Raw genomic sequence first — 21689 nt, 5'->3', positions numbered from 1 at the left:
TCCTGGCTGAACCTCCAATGTAGCTGAGTCACTGACTGCAGAACTAATCCAAAATTAACAGGGAGCAAAGCCCTGCTTCCCAGGCTCTGTCACTGATGGAAGCTTGTTAGTGACATTTCATTTGCAGATGCACAAAGGAGGCCAAAATATAAATACCACTGCCAGCCTGCATCTAGAATCTGAGAATCACTAGCCTATATTGGGCAGGCTTCTCAGGTGGCTCAGTGATAAAGAATCCTCCTGCTGATGCAGGAGGCGCAAGAGCTGGTTTGATCCCTGGGTCAGGAAGATCCTCTGGAGAAGGAAATGGCAACCCACTCCAGTATTCTTGCCTGGAAAATCCCATGGACAGAGGAGCCTGGTGGGCTACAGACCATGGGGTCACAAAGAATCAGACACGACTGAGTGACTGATCACACACACAGCTTAAGTTGGGCAGTGGCTCAGAGTACAAGATTCTAGAGTGTGATATTTCTGGCTGTGAATCTCAGCTCTCCCGGCTACCGCACGATTCTAGACAAGTTAATGAACTTCCTTGTCTTTCTATTTTCTCACCTATAGCTTGGGGATAGTTATACATCTCTACCTAATTAATTAGTCTTAGGATTAAATGCAGAGAAGGCAATGGCACCCCACCCCAGTACTCTTGTCTGGAAAATCCCATGGACAGAGGAGCCTGGCAGGCTGCAGTCCATCGGGTCGCTAAGAGTTGGACACGGCTGAACATCTTCATTTTCACTTTTCACTTGCATGCATTGGAGAAGGAAATGGCAACTGACTCCAGCGTTCTTGCCCAGAGAATCCCAGGGATGGGGGAGCCTCATGGGCTGCCGTCTACGGGGTCGCACAGAGTCGGACATGACTGAAGCGACTTAGCAGCAGCAGCAGGATTAAATAAGATCATGTTTTAAAGTTTTTAGCATAATGCTTGAGTCATTATTATTACTCATGTGAAAATAATATATATATATTCAAATTCAGTCAACAAGCAAACAAATAAACTGTCACCCGCTAATCCAACAACCTTTTGGCCCTCATCCTACTGCTTCTGATAGATGCAGACAGTGATGACCAGAAGGGGCTGGGAAAAAGCCTGCTGTGAAAAAAGAGGGTGAGATTCTTCTAGAAATTAAAGACTGTTTAAATAAGGCAGATACTAGTTGGTAGAATGTCATGCAAATTACAACCAAGTGGCTGGCCTTCATAGCAAGATTTTATGCGCTTGATTATGGTCTGCTAACAAATTCAAATGGAAATGAGTGGCCAGGGTCACCACAGACATCGGGGTCTTTGATCAGCCCCGAGTGCTGGCACAAGGGCCAACACCACCCTTGTGTGTCACTTCTTCAAATTCCTGCAGGTCAGAAACCATGTTTCTCTCTCAGCGATAGTTTCTACCCTGGGGCAATTCAGGATCACCTCGTCTGATGCTACCTACAGCCACCCCTTCTGGAACAGCCAGACACTAACCAGATCTGATTTTTCGGTTTTTCATAAACAAGTTTGAAAAATATCACTTGGGACAGCCGGTGAAAGAATCCCAGGCCGACTGCTCCACAAAGAGACACGTCAGCTGCCAGTCACTGTCAACTTCCTGCTTGGACAGTGACAGACTGTTGCACGGAGAGGAGAAGGCCACACAACCAACCTAGGCACTGGGCACACCGTCCCACACAGATCCTGGGAGAGGACTGATCAGGGACCACAAGAGGAGGGGGGCGTGAAGGAGGCAGGGGGCCCAGCTGTCTCAGGTCATCCTTCCGGGTTCATCTTCTGCTCTAAGAATGGCACATTTGGGGGGAACTCTCAAGATATGCTTTGGGGCGGGAGCAGAAGTAGCAGGCTTGCCCCATCACTACATGGACAAACCCCTCAACCTTTCTGATCCCAATATCTTCCTCTGGGAGTTTGGGATGGACTCTGCCTTGCTCTCCCTACCATGGTTGAAAGGGGAGCGGAGGTCACAGATGGGAAAGAGCTTGAAAGCCCTGAAGATGTTCTGTGTGTTGCTAGGACGACACCCCTGTCTCCTTGGGGACAAGGCATCCATCCAGATGTTGAAAGAGCCCAAGTATGAAGACACCATGGTCTCCACTGGCCTCCCTCAGCTGCAACCAGGAAGGCAGCTCACAAGCCCGTGATGAACCGTTGCCACCAGCCTGTCCTGCCTGCCCCCCGCAGGCCCCTGCCACTGTGTCCCTGAACTCTCTTCCAGGGTCTGTTCTGTTTTCAGAAAAGTTGAACTGGTGAGCCGTGGGGGAGGGAGAGAGCCAGTGGCTTTCAGGTGGTCACACTAAGGGGAGTGTGAGGCCGGCAGGACCAGAGAGGTGTGGAAAGCCGTCTACTTGGCTAAGCTTGGCTCACAAATGAGGTTGACCCCCTCGGCCTTCTCACTTGATACACACCCAAATGAGGTGACGACGCACTGCGGAGGGCAGGGGGCCGGTCTTGTGGTTTCCCATCTGGTCTCATTGGGCTTGTGGGGTTTGGCGCCTCTGACAGACACATGGAGAACAGCCTTGTCGTCTTGAATCAGACAGTCGGCCTGGGTCCGCAAGAGTATGTGTGAGATTTCACACATGTTCGCTGGAGGAGAGGGGCCGTGGCGCAGGAGAGGAGGCATATTTACATTCTCTGCGAATGTTTGGATTTTTTTAAGGAAAAAAATAGACATTTCACAGGGCATGTTATAAACCAATGTCAGCTTTCCCCCTGCATGATATTGAAGAGACGTGAACAAGCAGGAGACAAAGCTGACTCTGCGCTACTAGGGTTTGGAATGACCACCTGCTTCATTCAAGAAGTTCTTTTTCTTATGGTTACTGGAGGGAAGGATGAGGGGAAGGGATAGTCAGGGAGTCGGGGATGGGCATGTACACACTGCTATATTTAAAATAGATAACCAACAAGGACATACTGTATACACAAGGAACTCTGCTCAGTGTTATGTGCCAGCCTGGATGGGAGGGGAGTTTGAGGGAGAAAGGATACATGTATATGTATGGCTGAGTACTTCTGCTGTTCACCTGAAACTGTCACAACATTGTTAATTGGCTATACTCCAATACAAAAGAAAAGGTTTTTTTTTTTTTTGTTTTTTTTTTAAAAAAGGAGTTCTCTTGCTGTATTTATTCTGCTTACTAACATTTCACAATGAGACTTTCCTCAACAAGACTCAGGAGTAGGATAAGATTCATCTGCTATTTAAAAAACCTGTTCTGGGTAATACAGATTTTGCCAAGAACCAAAAGATTAAGTAACCTTGAAAACACAGAGGTGAACATTTTAAAAAGAGAGCCATTTTTACTTTTCTGAACTTTTGGACTTTTCACAGTAACCATAAATTACTTGTCAAAGACAGTAAGATGATTGTTGTTGTTGTTGTTGTTTTTAATGAGCACAATCTACATCAGTAATGGAGCTGGAGCTGGGGACAATGAGAGCTGGAGTGGATAGCGTGGCAGGAAGGAGAACTCTCACTCCCACCCACCTCCAACTTTGATATGGGTGATTCCTCTCATTCAGCAGCATTCTGAGCCAACTTGAACTGTCTTGAAGCGCGCCATGTGAAATCAGCTAAGAGGCATTCATTAAGACGCTAGAATGTGCTAGAGTTGAACAAATACCTCCACAAAGGATTCCGTTTACATCCCAAATAGCCCTGAAGTGGTTCCTGTTCAGTCACTAAGCCGTGTCCAGCTCTTTGTGATCCCATGGACTGCAGCCTGCCAGGCTTCCCTGAGTTCACTGTCTCCTGGAGTTTGCTCAAATTCATGTCCATTGAGTTGTGGATGTTATCTAACCATCTCCTCCTCTGCTGCCCTCCTCTCCTTTTGCCTTCCGTCTTTCCCAGCATCAAGGTCTTTTCGCTTCAGGTGGCCAAAGTATTGGAGCTTCAGCGTCAGTCCTTCCAGTGCATATTCAGAGCTGATTTCCTTTAGGATGAACTGGTTTGGTCTCTTTCCCAGGTGGCTCAGTGGTAAAGAATCCTCCTGTCAAGCAAGAAATAAGGGTCTTATCCCTAAGTCAGGAAGATGCCTGGGAGAAATGGCAACCCACTCCAATATTCTTCCCTGGGAAATCCCATTGACAGAGGAGCCTGGTGGGCTACAGTCCATGGGGCCACAAAAGAGTCAGACACAACTTAGTGACAAAGACAACAAGAACTAGAGCTAAGCCTTCCAAGTCCACGTCTCCCATTCTTAGACTTAGCGGAAATCAAAGTAGCCCAGTGGGGAAGCTTGCAGGCTCTCCTCCCAGGCTGTCTGCTTCAAGTCCCAGATCTGATGCTTGTTTTGCTGACCCTAGGGAAAGATAACAGAAATTCTCTCACTCTCAACTCCCTTATTTGCAAAATAGGAATGATAATAATAAGATCCCCTTTGCAAGGTTCTCATGAGGATTCAACGAAACAACACAGGTAAAGCACTTAGCCCAATGCCAGACACTCAGCATATATCAGATCCATGAACTTGGGGATTATTAAGAGTAATGCATTCTATTCCGATTTCCTGATACATCTTGTTTTTCAATCATCTTTGTTATAGAACCCAATAGTGACGGTACCTATGAAAAGTTCTCTCCAGACCAAAATCTCTGTTTCTTAGAGGTTCGACATCCAGGCCAGACCTGCTTGATTGCAACAATGTAAAAATCTCTTCCAAGACATCCACCACAGCTAGGAGGAAATAAGCAGAAGTCTACAGACTCCTCCAGGCTTGCCCAAGATGCTAAGTAAGTGAAAGAAGGAGTCAAGCTCTTCCCTGGGCAATACAGATATACCTTTTTTGGTGGAATAAAACTTTATTTAAAATAATTTCATACAGGAGAGGAAGGAAGGTTTTTGTTTTTGTTTTTGTTTTTATAAAAGGTCTGGACAGGAAGAAGGGAACATCCAGTGTGACTGTAGTGAAACCTGGAGCATGTGGACAGAAAGTAAGGATAGTAATTCGTAGTATTTGTACATTCAGCAGTGTTTGAATTTCTTACCACCAATAGGCATTATTTTGTAATAAGAAATTAAAAGGTGGCTTTTTCCTCGGCTGGCTAGAGGGTGAACCCTGTAGGAACTGGCCCTAGGCCCTTCTCAACAAGGAAACTCGTAAGTTTTTCCTTATGACATTCAAGGTATTAAGGGGCTTCCTAGGTGGTGCTAGAGCTAAAGAACCCACCTGCCAAGTCAAGAGATGTTACAGACACAGGTTGCAATCCCTGGGCCAGGAAGATCCCCTGGAGGAGAGCATGGCAACCCCCTCCAGTATTCTTGCCTGGAGAGTCCCATGGACAGAGAAGCCTGGTGCGTTACCGTCCATAGGGTTGAAAAGAGCCAGATATGACTGAAGTGACTTAGCATACACGCGTGCAAGGTACTAAGAGGACAAATTATAAGTTCTCATCACAAAGGGAAAAAAAAAATCTTTTTGTCTTTTTTCTTTCTTTGTATTTATACGAGATGATAGATGTGAAGTAAACTTACTGTGGTTGTTGTATCACAATATATGTCAGCCAAGTCATTCTGCTGTACACCTTGAACAATGTTATATGTCAATTATATCTCCATGAATCAGAATGTTAGAAAGTACCTAGCTCAACCGTTAGTTCCTCTAGGAAGCCATTCCAGGTGGAATTCATTCTCTCTTCTGTGACCCAATAGTATTTTGTGCCACCAGTGTTCTAGAAAAGTACAGACATGAAAGTGTCAGTCGCTCAGTCGTGTCCAACTGTGTGTGACCCTGTGGACTGTAGCCCACCAGGCTCCTCTGTCCATAGGGTTCTCCAGGCAAGAATACTGGAGTGGGTGCCCATGTCCTTCTCCAGGGGATCTTCCTGACCCAGGGATGGAACCAAGGCTTCTGCATTGCAGGCGGATTCTGGGAAGCCCACCAGCATTCTGATACTTCATTAATTCAGCCCTTCATTTGTTCACCTATTCAACAGCTGCTCTATGAATAAGGCCCTGGGGGAGGCTCTGGGGAGCCAAGGTCAGTAAGACAGGCGAGATGCCTGCTTGTTGGAGCTTGCTTTGATGGGAAAGATGGACAGTGACACCCTCCTTGCTGTCCCCCTTCCTCCCCACAGCCAGTCCTGGATTCTTTAGCTGTCTTTGTGTCGTGAGCTCTGATGGAAAAGGGACAGGGCCAAAGTAGCAAACACTCTAGAGACCTGGCATGAGCCAGGAAGCCTGGGAAAGTTCCTCTGTCCAAGTGACCTTAGAGCTGGGAGCTAAGAGATGAGAAGTATTAACTAGGTGAAAGGGTGGGAGGAAGACTAGTCGAGTGTTGGGCTGAGCACTCAAGCCGGCACTGCAATGAGAGGGAACAGGGCTCACCCATGAAAGGAGAAGTTGACCCAGCGGAAGGGCTAAGACAAGATCCAAGAAGCAGGCAGGGGCCAGATCGTGTGATGCTTTGCAAAATACGGGATGTTCAACTTCCCCTAATAACAGTTACAAGCCACTGAGAGACTTACACCAAGGACCCCATTGCTTTTCTTCCCTTTGTTCACCTCCACTCTGACACACCAACTCCAGGCTGTCAGCTCCTGGCCATCAATGGGAGCCTAATTATTACTGGTTGGATGGCTGAACCAAGTCACCCTAAAGAAGAGACTGCAAGCAAAGCACACAACTCAGCCCACCTCTCTCCTCCCTCTGGTCTCCCCCAGTCCAACCCTGCGAGCTGAGAAGTATAAAATCCACACAATGGGATGATTAGCAATGAGAGGCAAGGCTAAGCCATTTCTTCCGCCTCATGGTCCTTCCAAAATGTTCACCACTGGCATCAGATATCATTATCCTGACCGATGAGACAACCAACAAAATTGGAGACTTGGAAGGGATGAGCATTTGCTAAAGGCTGTACAGCAAAGCTACAGCTGCTCTGACTGTGTCTTGGCTGGTTGTTAAGGGCCGATTCCTCCATGGCCTGGCTAAAATACGTATTTATAGGCTTAATCATCTGAATTTTGCTTTCCTTTGGCTCAAAGAGATTGGGTGTAGAGGCATTTTTCATGCTGCACAAAAATGAAAGTATACTGAAAACATCCTCACCTCAAACCGAATGTTAGAGCAGTTGGATTCCTCAGCAGCAACTGAATACTTTTTATAGAAAGGGAAGTCAATTGAGAAATCATAAAAAATTACAGTTGGGAAGGACCTCTGTGCTCACAAGGGTCAGGTCCCAGGAGCTGCTGTCGAATTGTTCCCTGCAGTGAAGGGTATAATGTTTTGTCCACTCAGGTTTTAAATATCTCTACCAATAGCTCGCCCCTGGGGACGCCTCTCCACGGGGCGATAGATCTTGCTGTCAGGGCTTTTTTCCTGCTATTCAATCTCACTTTTCCTTTCCTCCACTCCATCCCATTTGTCTTTGGCAATGATTTAGACAAGAGTGTGCTGACGTCTGAAAACAAAAAGCCCTGTCTTTGCCTTCCACTTCATTTTCTAGGCCCCTCCCTCTACCTATGGCGACGTGGAGATCTGGGAAAAGGGGACGCAATCAAGCTGATGTTCATTCTGGATGAGCTCATTTCCAAAGGCCAGACCCAAAGCCTCGAGCCTCCAGGTGGACAAGAGGGATCGTTAATGCCTCGGAAACGTGCAGGGAAGGCAGAGGGGGCAATCACCAGGTTTTCCAAAGTTAAACAGCCTCCTGGTGTGACGGCTGGGACAGAAGGTGGCAGCAGAGCATCAGGCTCTGTGGGCCGAGCGGTCCTTCTGGATAACCCAAGTCCCAGCGTTCTCACTCGGAGGGCACGTTTAACCAGACCAGCTGAGAAAGCTGCGCTTTAGCCAAGAGTAAGCTGGAATCAGGGCTCTGCCCAGTCTTTTAAGTCAAATCCCAAACAGTCAGGATTCTATGACCACGGTCCTTTTTCTCCCGAAGTAGGTCCTGCAGCCAGAACTTAATCCCAAGAATAACTGCAGTCCTAAACAGGGATGTTGCTCTAAGCTGATCTAAACACATAAACGTGCCATCTGGTCTGGTGTGGTGACACCCAAATTTTTGTGTTTAAGGAAATTTGGGGCTAGTGCAATTTTTTCTTTATTCTTTCTAGCCCTGGGCTATTTGTTTCTGCATTTGGTTCTGGTTTCCTAGTTTCCCTTCACTCCCTCAATTGCTTACTTCTTTGGTCGTGTTTGCAGGCAGCCCTTCCAAAGCAGAGTTCTAGAGAGTAAGCGTTTCTGACTTCAGGCTGGCCTCCTGCTGGGGAACCAATTAAATGTACTACCCACCAGGGAGAGTGTGATATTTTTTATTACTTTCTAATTTTGGGCCCTGAAATGGCTTCAGTGATCAGAACATTCTTCTGCTTTAGAACCTGAAGGAGCCGGTGGAATGATGCTTTTGATTGGTGTTTCATTTACAATGGTCCATACTGGCTAAGCATACTCCAAGGATTTCCATGGGGCCTCAGACTCCTGAAGTGGGGGAAAAAGCAGGACAAAGAAAACCACCACAAAACTTTCTCCTCACTTTACCTTATTGCACTGTAAACTGCCAGATACTTTGGGAAAGTCTTTCTTTGAGAAGTCGGTGAATTGAGGAAAAAAAGAGAAAAATTAGAACAAAACGATGTCCCTGGGTTCTAAATCTATTTAAACTACACTAGTAAATCAACATCATGCCTCTTTCTCATTACTGATGGCCTGATAATAGGCCCTCCAAAATGCTCATGAAGGGGAAAGGAAGATTTATGTTGTATTTCTAAAAACAGTCGCAAAATTTAGCAAAACCCCCACCTAAGGTTCTCACTGCTGTTTGATTTGTGCCTCATTTTCTTTCTTAAAGAGTTAGCATGAAACAAAAAGGAAAGGCATGAAAAAGTAAGGGGAGTGGGGGTCCAAATAGGTTCTAATGAAGAAGGAAATCGAAGTCCAGTTTCCTTCAATGTCTGAATTTCTGTTTATTTTGCAACAAGGAAGGATGCCTTAAAACCCAGAATTGCTCTTGGATAAAATCAAATACTAACAACTTAGCAAAACAGCTAAAAGCCCAAATTATTAGCCTTTCCAAGTTCTTCTTACTGGCCATGGGGGTCCTGGTTTAGGGTTTTTATATTCTTTCTTTTTTTCCCTTCCCTCCTCCCCAGCTTGCTTGCTTTGCTAGAGATAAATCTAAATGTTTATCTGAAGTATCTCACTGATACTCTGAGGGGACTTTTCTCTCGAGCAAAAGCTCCCCTGAAAACAGAGACTTGTTTCAGTTCCCATTAAATATTGCTCAGTGTTGAGTCTGTTACTAGTGAATGGCTTCTTTTAGCAACAGTGACAATAACAAATTGACAAATATAACCCTGCTCAGTGGCAACTTTTGTAAATGTGATTCAAAAATTAACATTTATAATTTTATAATAAACCAGCTATCATATTTGCTATTATATCGTGCTCTGTTAAAAACCGTCTTTCCTACTTTTAAATAGAAGTCCCATGAGAGCAAAAATGTTTATCTTTATTGTTTATGGCCCCGTTAAGTACCTCTTTATCATATGATTTAAAATTCAACAATCTAACTTAGCAGTCAGTATTTATTTATTTAAAGAAAGGGTAACTGTTTCTTCAGAGTTTGTCTAAATTTAAAATCATAAACCAAACCATCTCTCTCTTTCCTTCTTCATTCTTTTTCTTCCCTCTCTTCCTCCTTCCCTCCTTTCCTTGCTTCCTCCCTCCTTTCCTTCCTTCGATACATTCATTTTAAAACCCAGTAACTGAATGTTGTTGGGTCTAAATGTTGCATAAAAAATTCAGCTTCTCTTCAGGATTATTTGAAATGACCAACTTCCTTGACAGGTCTTTAGGGAGAATACTCTATATTAACTGGCTAAAAAAGCAATGTTCCAGATCAAAATATAGTCCAGCTCTACATTGGAAAGGAGACTAAAGCCAATAAATAGTGAATAGAAGCATGAACGCATGAACAGAGGGATACCCAGGCAGACGTGAAGCAGAATCACAATGCTCAAAGCTTCCAGTTAACTCAGTTCTCCACAAAACTCCCACCTACAACTGAGCAAACACTCACTGGACCACCTCCTGTAAGAAACAACAGATACCAGACTCTAGGAAGCAGTACTATTTCAATCAACCCATTTGGCGGGTTGTGTTCTACAGTTTCTAAAATTAACACGGAATCCAAACAAAAACACAGCCAGTGTGCAACTACAGGCAAAGGACCCTGCTGTGTGGTTGCTTCGAATCTCTTCGTTATCAAAATTAGCTGCCTTGTCCATCCAGCTCCCATTTTTGAAGGCACACCTTTCATTAAAGAAGCTGTCATTATGTGCTGGGAATGGCCAAATCATCCAGGATTCTCGTTTCTAAATCCAATGTTGGTAGGAGTCCTAAAGCTGGGAGCTGAGGGGGAGGTGGACGCAGCAGAAATGTTTGGAGAATTTGCAGGTAGCACTCAGGCTTGCTTCTGGCTCCTCTCCTGGCTTCAGCAAAGACAACACATGGAAACTGTGCCAGGTTTTTCCTTTGCATTGAGCAAAGCTACATTTTCTGGGCTTGGCCAAGGAATTTTCTGCTGCGTGAATTATGAAGCTGACTTCCAGCCAGATGCCGGGCGCTCTGCCCTTCCTGTTCACCCAGGATCTATCGATATTTGTTCATCATGTTGCACGCTCCTTGTGTTTGCCTCTTTTTCAACCCGTTCTCATTAGGAGGGTCAAAAGGAGTGGGGGTTTCTTTGTAAGTCACTCTGATTTTACAGAGTTTGGATGAACAGATCCATGCACCTCTGAAGAGAATGTTGACAGAATAAGTGGAGAGGTAAGGAAGGAGGGGAGGGAGAAAGCAGAGCAGAGAGCAGAGAAAGCAAAGCTTGATATAAAACCAAGCCAGAGAATTGTTAACCATGATGCATTTTCCCAAAGAGTCACCTGGCCTCATAGGTAAACAAAAACCATCCCTGGGACATTCTCGTGGCAGTCACTTTCCGGGGGCAGGGGTGCTGCCTCCAGTAAACACATCCCATGAAGGCCTTTGCAGGAAGCAAGTTCAGCGTCACAAGGAGCCACAGCAGATACTTAAAATTCTGTCTTTCACACTCTGACCACTTAAACATTCTTGTTAAAAATTTCCTTCATCATCCTTAACATACACAATTTTCTGAGGGAAAGAATGACTTTTTAGAGTCTCTCTGTGCCCATAAAATTCTGTCTCAGAGATTTTTATTAATAATCATAAAAACATCAGTATCCATCAGGATCACTGTGGAAAGAGGGAGGCAGTTTTTCCTAAAAATGTGTTCAAATTGTCTGAGACCAATATTGACATGAAAGGGGGTTAACTCGAGTCTGACGATGGATAGATCTCTCTGCTTCCCCATCCATTCACCATAGAGGACAGAACAGCTGGAAGCTCACATACGCACACATGGGGGGAAACAGGTAGCCACACCTGCAGAGTATTCCAACCTTCACAGCGACAAGTTGTGTGTTTATCCAGGACGTGGAGGGAAGGGGAGGGACCGGGAGTTCAGCACTACATAGCTTTTTATGGCATGAGGATATGTTTCTTGGGACTTTGAGAAGTCTAGGATGACATGCTTTAAATGACTATTCGACTATTCCCCAGCTAGCTCTAAGTACTGGCTGAACAGCCCTGGATTGTTGATTGTCAGTGAAGAGCAACCAAAATAGCAAACGGTGAAATGATGTCTGTGGAGGGATTTGTAGGGTGGGCTCCTTGGTTCACCTTTCGGAGGAGGTTGATGACGTGATCATGATCTGTCTTCCCATAAGCTCCCTTACTTTTTTTTCTCACATTGTACCTTAAGCCCTGCAGTCAGGCAAAACTTTGATCTTAGAAGTTCAAAACTCTGAAGACCAAAAATTCATGAGCGGTTTTGAGGGGAGGGGTTCCTGCACAATGCAATGGCCCTGTCAATTGGAGAGTTACTGGAAACGATCCAAGGCACTCATAATCCATCGATATCCGGGCAGCGTGGGGTGGTTCAAGGGCATGCATGCTGCAGTCAGTGAGGCTGAAGTCTGTGCCGGTTCCATCACTGCCAATTTCTAGACCTCTCTGTACCTCAGTTTCCTCCGAGCGAAAATTAGCATGAGAGTATCTACTTTCGTGGGTTCCTGGGCTTTCAAGAATCCATCATGACACTATGCCTGGTGACTAGTTGGCCCTCACAATATGCTATTATCTTCTCCTAATCCCAGCCAAGAAGTGTTCTGTGATGAGTTGCTGTGACAAAAATGGGTCTCTCAGTTGGTTAAGCAGCAACCTGAACTGAAGCCCAGAAATCTTCCTCAGGTGAGCCTAATGCAGGCCACCTAACCTAGGACCATGCACCAGTACTCCCTGGCTTCTACCCCCCAGATGCCGGTGGCAAACTTCCCCTCGTTGTGACAACCAAGAATGCCTCCAGACACTGCCAGACGCCCCCTGGAAGGCAAAAATGGCCATTTGAGAATCACTGGCGTAAGCTAAATGAAATGCATTCTCAAAGGTTGTACAATGCTTCTCTCAGCAAAAGTTTCCACACTGTCCTATGTCCCTTGGCCATGACCACGAGGTGAGATAAGCAGGCATCTTCACTTGACAAGTAATTACTGTACAAAGCTGATTGTAAGGCAACGCATTTCCCCCAAACTGGTTTATAATGTAAGTCCTTACAAAGTTTCTCATTCCTGATGTTTTCTCAGTTACCTTATTTGGAATATCAGGAAGTGTTTGGGGGGTGAATTCCCTGGTGGTTCAGTGGTTAAGACTCCGTACTTCCCCTGCAGGGGACCCTGGTTCCATCCCCGGTTAGGGAATGAAGATCCTGCAAGCCACGTGGTATGGCCCCCCAAAAAAATTTAAAAAGAAAGTTTTGGGGGGAAGACATTAACCCCAAAGGACCTGAACCAATGATGATGATCTTATTGATGATGGAGGAGGCTTAGAGATGGCATCTGATTATACCAGGGGAAGAAAGAGAGTCAAAAATACATAACACAGATATGGGATTTATTTTTGAAGATATGACTTCATCATTTAAAAATATTAAAGGTATTTAAAGCAAGTCTTTCAACATTCGTTTTACAGGAGGGGGGAAAAGGCATATTTTAAGTGGTAACCTTCTAGGTATCATAAATATCCACCCAGAGAACAAATGAGAAAACCTCTTGGGGATTAAAATAAAATTTTCAGTAACAGCATCTTAGATGGATTCAAAATGCCCTTTTTTGAACAACTTGAAGTGCAGGTGATAGGTGATAGAGAATTATGTTCAATGATTCAAAAACGGCTTTGGTGATGATGAAGACAAATGACAAAAGTGCACAGGAAGAATCTGAATACAATTATTGCATGACCTTAACTTTATTTTTTAAAGATTAGGAAACATTATATTTCTCAATGTTTACATTATTTTATGTAATATGCCACATATGCAAATAAAGTGATTGATGAAGTATGGAAGCAAACATCTTCCTGTTTCCTAAAAGTTGGATAGTAGGGTTGGCTCTCTCTTTGGACAGGGAGGCTCTGCTCTGTATTGCATGCTAAGTCGCTTCAGTCATGTCCAACTTTTTGTAACCCTATGGACTCTATTGTGAGAGTTGGACTATAAAGAAAGCTGAGGGCCAAAGAATTGATGCTTTTGAACTGTGATGTTGGAGAAGACTCTTTTTTTTTTTTTTTTGAGCTAATTGGTATTAGAACCTAAGAGCAGAAAGTTCCAAGAACTGTTCTGCCCTTTATTTTTATTTTTATTTTTTTTAGGTTATTTATTTATTTATTTATTTATTTATTTATTTTTAAATTTTAAAATCTTTAATTCTTACATGAGAGTCCCCTGGATTGCAAGGAGATCCAACCAGTCCATCCTGGAGGAAATCAGTCCTGAATATTCATTGGAAGGACTGATGCTGAAGCGGAAACTCCAATACTTTGGTCACCTGGTGTGAAGAACTGACTCATTTGAAAAGACCCTGATGCTGGGAAAGATTGAAGGCGGGAGGAGAGGGGACGACAGAGGATGAGATGGTTGGATGGCATCACTGACTCAATGGACATGAGTTTAAGTAAGCTCCAGGAGTTGGTTACGGACAGGGAAGCCTGGTTTGCTGCAGTCCATGGGGTTGCAAAGAGTTGGACACGACTGAGCAACTGAACTGAACTGAACTTGCCCTGTATTGCATGCCTGCTAAATTGCTTCAGTCATGTCCGACTCTGTGTGACCCTATAAACTGTAGACCACCACATTCCTCTGTCCATGGGATTCTCCAGACACGAATACTGGAGTGGGTTGCCATGCCCTTCTTCAGGGAATCTTCCTGACCAAGGGATCGAACCTACATCTCCTGAGGCTCCTGCATTGGGAGGCAAGTTCTTTATCACTAGCCTTATCCTCAGACATATACTCAACTGAACCGTTTACTGTTTTTAAGACTCTGTGTGAGTTAGCATAACACTTGGAGCACATGTTTCTGGCCCCCAAGAGCTTATGATCTCTGTGGGAGGATCAGACAGAAGCAGGAGAAGCAGCTTCCACGTAACTCAGTGTGATTTGGCTCCAGGTAAGTGGTTCAGATGATGTGCTGGGAGAAGGAGGCAGGATGACCTTTGAGAGATGCCTCCAGATGAACTTCTCGAAACTCCCAATCAGATGTGTGTGCCCTACTCAGGATTAAAGACTGACATCCCCAGGGCTTCTCTGGTGACTCAGTGGTGAAGAATCAGCCTGCTTATTGCAGGAGACACAGGTTGGATCCCTGATCTGATAAGATCCCACATGCCACAGAGCTAAGCCCGTGCACCACAGCTGTTGAGCCTGTGTCCTAGAGTCCAGGAACCGCAGCTATTTGAAGCCCACGTGCTGCAACTACTGAAGCCCACGTGCCCTGGAGGCCACGCTTTGCAGCAAGAGAAGCCGCGGCAGCGAGAAGCCTGCACACTGAAACTCGAGCGTAGCCCCCCTTGCTACAACTAGAGAACAGCCTGCACTGCAATGAAGACCCGGTACAGCCAAAAATAAATACGTAAAAATTATGTATAAAAAAAGATCGACATCCCTAATGTGGTTTCCAACAGTCAGTGTGGCTTAGATGCCTCCTTCCTGCCAACCCCATCTCTGCCTTCAAGAGTCCTTCTGCCAATCCCACTCTCTGACTATCCCTTGGACACCTCACCCCCCTGCTCCAGTTGAAACTCTCCTCCCACCACCTGCCCCCTCCCTGGACTGTACCTTTCCTTCCCATCTGTCTTCCTCCTGCCTGCCTTTCTGCCTTTGCAACTTGCTCTTTGCTCCTCTCCCCTTGCAAACTCCTTCTCATTCTTCAGCTGTTAGCTCAATCCTCACTTCACCTGGGAAGCCTTCCTGGTTCCCCCTCTTGTGGTCAGGTTCCTTGGCTGTAGCTCTCACAAAACTGCTTCTTTCCTTTAAAGTATTCTCTCCTTTATGCTTATGCATTCATTAGTCTCATTGTTGATTGATTTGTGTCTCTCCTTTACGCTATAAGCCTGGTGAGAGCAGATCCTTCATCCTTTTCCACTCATCGCTGTATGCCCGGGGCCTGGCCCCAAAGTTGATACCCACTAAAGAGTTGTTGAGTGAATCGATGATTAATTGAACGTGTGTTTGCTACAACCTTTAGCTTAAGGCTTGTTATTACATCATTACTGCATGACAAGAGCTAAGATCCGATAGCATTACTGTAAGTTAAGTACCTTATGTGTTTTGTTTCATTTAATCCTCAAAAAATCCTGATATAGATTCTTCTGTTTATATTACCCTTGTTTTCTATATGAGAACTCTGGGGCTCAGGAGAGAAGTTAAATAATTTAGTCAAGGTTGCAGGCACAGCGAGGGTGTATAGGAGTTAGGATTGATCCCTGGTCCATGTGGGTTCAGAACACTATCACCTATATTGTATTGTACTGTATTATATTATATTATATCTCACCCGTGATACTCATATGAAGTCCACCCATATGACCTGGTGTGAGATCTAATACCACTAAGAAGTTCTTAACCATGCTTCTCATCTCTGCCTCCTGATATGACTTTTAGCTGGTTCCTCGCCATTGGTAATGGATGTCCTGGCTGGTGGACTCATTCTTACCATTTATAAACCTATCAAATATACCCTTGTTATATTACCCTCTTATTGAGACAAGGTTAGAGGGTGCCCCACCAGGCAGAAAGTGCCTCTTTTGTTTTTACGGGACCCATGACATCTGGTGAGTGCTTGGCACCCAGTGGACACTCACCTATTACTGCATTATTGGTAGATGACATCACAACGGTTTCCTTAGAAGTAACAACTCAGGGTTCAGAACTGGGGTTGGATTTCATATACCTTTGATGTTATTGCCTTTCCAGAATTTAATCTACATCGTGTCTTGTACAGGCAATATTCATTTTAAAAATCTCATACATTTTATTCTAATCCATCAACAAATATTTGTTGTGGGGGCGGAGGTGTCAGTTGCTGGACAGATCCCTCCACCTTTCTCATCTGACCCCACCTGTCAGCTTGTGGAAAGAAACACTGGTCCAGATGACCCTCTGGCCTGTCCTTGGTCTTGGGTATCTGAGTGGATTCCCTAACTCACTTGGACCATCAGGCGACTCTGTAAGAAGCCCCTCCATCATATTTAGGGAACTGCTAAAGTTCCCACAGCACATTTGCTTTTGAACCCCACCCTCAGATACTTCCCCAAGACATAAGGGAAACCAAGAAACAGGGCATCTGCACAACTACAGAGGTTTTACATAAGATCAACGTAGCATCAGGACTTTTTAATTGTGAAACAATGAATCAAGAGAGGAAGAATCAAATGAGAGATGGTAAATATTCCATAAAGAGCAGGATTAGAGTTCTCAGGCAGGGAATACCCACAGCTACCTTTATACCAACTTAAATCAAGCAGAAGCTCTAACAATGAGGATAAAATGAAATAATGGATGCATTATTTCTAGTGGGACTTGCATTGCTATTTGGCCTAATTATTCGTGATATTTCACCCATATAAGAAAGCTTCTTCAGAGGAAAGAAATAACAGTTTGTCTCCTTGAAAACAAAGAACAAAGGCCTCAGTGCTCTCTAGAAGCTCGCCTATCATTAAGAGGAAAAAGAATCTGTCCATTAGCAGGAAATTCTCCTTAGAGATCTTGAATATCTCCCCAAATAATCCCTCAGTGAACTGCAAATGCCCGCATGGATGAAGATTCAGAAGCTTAGGTCTTGCTGCAGAGGTGAGAGAGGGGCGATGGAAGCCAAAGAAACTTTCTCTCTAGCCTTGGTCTATGGTGACTGGTGTGTGTGTTTGTGTGTGTGTGTGTGTGTGTGTGTGTGCATGTGTGTGTGTGTGCATCATGTACATTTTAACTATAAATTGGGAAAATAGGGCACACCCCCAGGATTGCTTCCTTTAATGCCCTCTAGTGGAGAAGGCAATGGCACCCCACTCCAGTACTCTTGCCTGGAAAATCCCATGGACGGAGGAGCCTGGTGGGCTGCAGTCCATGAGGTCATGAAGTCAGACATGACTGAGCGACTTCACTTTCACTTTTCACTTTCATGCTTTGGAGAAGGAAATGGTAACCCACTCCAGTGTTCTTGCCTGGAGAATCCCAGGGACTGGGGAGCCTGGTGGGCTGCCGTCTATGGGGTCGCACAGAGTCGGACACGACTGACGCGACTTAGCAGCAGCAGCAGCAGCAGTGTAAAGGACTAGGTTTTGCTGAGAATGATAGAAAATCCACAGTAACAATGGCCTGAACAATATACACATTAATTTTCTGTCAATGGGGAGTGTGTCCTTGTAGTTCAGGCTGCAACAGCCATCTACAGGGACAATGCCCCAAGCAAGACTGGACCAGGAAAAGAATAGTTGCTCTAGTATCTGATGTCTTTCTGGTTCTAGGGCTCCACGGCATTTCCTTCCTTGGGTTGCATTGGAAACCCCTGTGTTTTTATTAAAGTTCTCCATTTGGGGCTTAGGGTTTTGGAGTGGTTTCCCTTCCTTGCAGACCTTGACAAGACAATGTCTTTGTGTGGCTATGGCTCTGAGCAGAGGACAACAGCCAACTCAATGGTCTCCTTCTTGTCCTGGCTGCCTGAACAGGGACAAAGCACATCCCTCTCCCTCAGGAAAGTATTAGTCACTCAGTCATGTCTGACTCTTTGGGACCCCATGGACAGTAGCCTGCCAGGTTCCTCTGTCTGTGGAATTCTCCAGGCAAGAATACTGGAGTAGGTTGCTGTTTCCTTCTTCAGGGAACTTGACGTAAATCCATTAAGTTGATTCACTTTTAGAATATAAATTGTTCTCATCCAAGCAGTGAGGCACTGGAACTTGAGTAGTAGATGTTGCAACTAGAGATAGGGTTTTCTGCTTTGCATATTTCAAATAGTTAACACTTGGAGAAGGAACCCAATGGATGCCTCTGGTTAACAAATTCTGTCTAACCCAGACTCCTAAGCATAATCATCTTGCTTAATCTTTTGCCTCTCTGGGCCTCAGTTTCCTCTTTTATAAAATGAAGGGGTGGTATTAGAAGTCTCTTCCAACTGAGAGGTTTTATGAGCCCCCACTCACATAAAAAGCTATGACAAACCTAGCAGCATATTAAAAAGCAGAGACATCACTTTGCCAACAAAGATCCATATAAGTTAAAGTTATGGTTTTTCCAGTAGTCATGTACGGATGTGAGAGTTGGACCATAAAGAAGACTGAGCATCAAAAAACTGATGCTTTTGAACTGTGGTGTTGGAAGGGACTCTTGAGAGTCCCTTGGAGAGCAAGGAGATCAAACCAGTCAATCCTAAAGAAAATCAACCCTGAATATTCACTGGAAGGGCTGATGCTGAAGCTAAAGCTCCAGTATTTTGTCCACCTGAGCACAGAGCTGACTCGTGCTGGGAAAGACTGAAGGCAGGAGGAGAAGGGGGCAACAGAGGATAAGATGGTTGGATGGCATCATCGATTCAATGGACATGAATTTGGACAAACTCCGGGTGATGGTGAAGGACAGGGAAGCCTGGGGTGCTATAGTCCATGAGGTTGCAAAGAGTCAGACACGAATGAGTGACTGAACAATAACCGCTCACAGAGAGGGTAGGATCACCTGGAAGGTCCTGAAGATGGAAAGGGAGAACGCCGATTGGCTCTGCCACTTCCTAGCTGTTTACACATGGGCAAAAAAAATACCTTCAGCCCTACACCTCAGTTTCTGATCTGTAAATGAAAAACAGTGACAGTGTCTACTTGGTGGGGGTCTCCCCAGGGCTTAGCACAGTGTGCCTGACAGCTGGGATGGGAGCCTGGGGTGTTGATCATCACAGCACTGATCACCGTAGGCCTTCCTCAAATGATCCGTCTTGCAGAGGATCATACATACCCCCAATACCACATCACACACACACACACACACACACACACACACACACACACACACACAGGCTGACTTGTCATCTTGGATAAATGTCGCTTTTGTTAATTAACCCTGTGTGAGGGAAAAGCTAAAGTAAAAGGATGGAAGGCATAGGAGTGAGCCCGCCTGTGTTGGGAAAAATTCCTGAGTTATTTTCCAAATAGTCTGGCATGACAAAAGAAAGTAGGAAACATCCCTTCTTAAGCACATGGCCTGTTAATTTTAAAATTCAAGTGTATATTTCAACGGAAAGTGAATTCATATGTTTCTGAATCTTTTGTGCTTTACCTATCAAAAGATTGTTTAAAAATAATTATTTGATGTCCAATAAGCAGTCTTTCATGTCAATTTTCCTGTGCAACCACCTGGGTGATAGTTGCCTGAAAGGCAAACAGCTCCAGTTGAGACTCAAGTGTCTCTTGTCCCCAGCCCTGTGGTCTGACCAGCAAGCATTATAACTCTCCCCTTCTGGCTAGAGTTGATCAGCTGGCCTGGGATGGCCATCCATGGACATACTGGCCACTGCTGAATGCAGCCTGACCTAGAAAGATGAGCTTGTCTCTCACCAAACAAGAGAGCTGGTCTCTCTGTCATTTGGACAAAGTGACTCAGGATGTAGGTGCCAAGGAGCAGTAGAGCCTAGCGCTGCAGTCATGGGGACGCTGGACTGGGGCTACCACTACGGGCTGTTTTAGTGCATTCCTCCAGAAGAAGACCTTTGAGTGTCTTTGGGATGTGGTCCCAGAAAATACTGGCCAGGGGCAAATAGGAGGGAAGGGAGCAACAGAGACAAGCACGTTTCCATGGTGGGCAAACGGAGTTTCACCTTGCTGGGAAACTCAGAGAGCCAGGATAGAACAGGTGCCTTATTTTGGTTGCAATCAACAGAAACTAATGCGGATGAACTTAACAACAAAAAACGTGATCTGCAAGAAAAATTTGAGGTCCCTGGGGATAGAAAAGGAAGTCACAGAATCCAGTGAGGGATAGACAGGAAGCATCATAAGGTATCAGTGGGAAGGTCTCCCCTGGGTATTGCCACTGAAAGGATCTCCAGCCCGTCTTTCATCCTCACTGTACAGTCAAGGGTCCAGTTAACCAAACTTAGGTCATACAACCACTGCTTGATCATCCTGGGTAGCGCGAGAAAATGCCTACTGGGGACTCTACAGAGTGAGTGAGAATTCTCAGAAGAAAAGGCTATTGGGAAGGAGGAATGGAGGCAGGGTAGTGGGGAAGCACACAGACACACACACACACACACACACACACACACACACACACAATATTTCCAGAAGTCTATCACTTAATGAGAGAATTAGAAATTATAACCTTTTATAAGAAATGCTACAGTGGAGACATAGACACACGAAAAATCCAAGGAGTCCAAAGAAAGGAGTAGCTGGGGCCAAGTGGCAGGAAGCAAAGTTTTCCAGAGACCCATATTCAAGAAACACTCAAAAGGTAATTATTAAATGCCAGACAGCATGTCCACCATGATATTTAAGCAGAATCCAGAAAACTGGGAAAGAGTGCTTAAGTGGAATCTATATGCAAAAGCGGGCATTACAGGTCGAAAGAAGAGAAGGTATAAAGCTGTGGAAGTGTGAAATAACAAAGGCACTGAACACTTGACACGGAAGAGATTTATGGCGAAAAGAGGTGGGAAGCAGGCTTGATCGTAGGTCAAGACATCAGTGGGCTTTCCGTGTCAGATGCATGAGACCGGATGCATTCAAAGGCAGTGGTCAGTCCTAAAGGATATCTAGTGTGTCATGGGGCTGAGCCCTAGACAGACTATTCTGGTGGATTGTGGTGGCTGGATCATGAGGATATTACAGGAAGAGCAGTTCCCCTGTAGCTAGAAGGTCAATTAAACGCCAAGTGCACTATGCCAGAAGGCATGTGATGAGGGATGATTTGGCTCATGATTTAGAGAGGGAGAGGTGATGATTAGCAGAGTTATTTGGAGAGTAGAATTCTCAGGACTTGGTCATCAACTTTGGGAAGTGGAGGAAGAGAAGAGATATTGTAGTCTTTTTTTAACAATATAAATTTATTTATTTTAATTGGAGGCGAGATATTATAGTCTTAATGGAAAAAACTCATAGGGTGACTCATAAAGTGGAATTTGACAGGAACTGCAAGGCTTTTCCTGGCCTCCCATTGGGGAAATGGAAAGTATAGTCCACTCTTTCTTCCAGAAATGTAATGGCCATCCACAGAATTCCAGGTTGGTTGTCAGAGCTCAGCAGAGGATGGAGTAGGATCCAACGGGGCTGACTGTGGACATGCCCATCCTCTTCCTGC

Source organism: Capricornis sumatraensis, chromosome 23 (assembly GCF_032405125.1).
Source record: "Capricornis sumatraensis isolate serow.1 chromosome 23, serow.2, whole genome shotgun sequence".
Taxonomy (NCBI): Eukaryota; Metazoa; Chordata; class Mammalia; order Artiodactyla; family Bovidae; genus Capricornis; species Capricornis sumatraensis.
Note: the sequence above shows the minus strand (reverse complement) of the source record.